We start from the raw sequence: 597 nt of genomic DNA, 5'->3' as shown, positions 1-597 counted from the left end.
GACTGACAGTAAAGAATTGGTAAAAAAAGAAGTTTTAGGTTTTCATTTGTAGTGATGGTGATTAAAGGATGGCACAGGTTCTCGAATGACTGTAGGTAATGATGTCCTGCATGGGCTGAGGCAAACCGAGCGTCACTTGGTATACATATGTTTGCACACACACCCACACTGGTAAATGAAGTATGATCAAAAGTATCAGCTTATTTTGCTTCTATACATAAGAGTTGATAGGATGAGAGCAATAGTATGCTTGAAATTAGTATTTTTAGATGAACAAATCATATAACACAAGAAGATATTGGTTTGATGAGTAGCTCTCCTGCAGCAATGTATACTGTTGTTAGTGTAATAGATTTATGCAAAATTACAATTTGTCATACTTTGTATTCTGAAGTGGAATTTACTTGGAAATACAGGTTAAATATAAAATGATTCTACGTGCATTGTTTTATTGGAGAAAAACATAAATGTTATAGTCTGTGTTTATTACATTTAGATATAAGCGAATATATAACATAAGAATGGTTCTGAATCAAAATATCGGTCAGAGCAATGGCGTGCATGAATGATTATTAATATCGTCATGTATTTCTGACA

Source organism: Penaeus monodon, chromosome 23 (assembly GCF_015228065.2).
Source record: "Penaeus monodon isolate SGIC_2016 chromosome 23, NSTDA_Pmon_1, whole genome shotgun sequence".
Classification (NCBI taxonomy): domain Eukaryota; kingdom Metazoa; phylum Arthropoda; class Malacostraca; order Decapoda; family Penaeidae; genus Penaeus; species Penaeus monodon.
The sequence above is the reverse complement of the archived record's forward strand: the minus strand, read 5'-3'. Positions refer to the sequence as shown.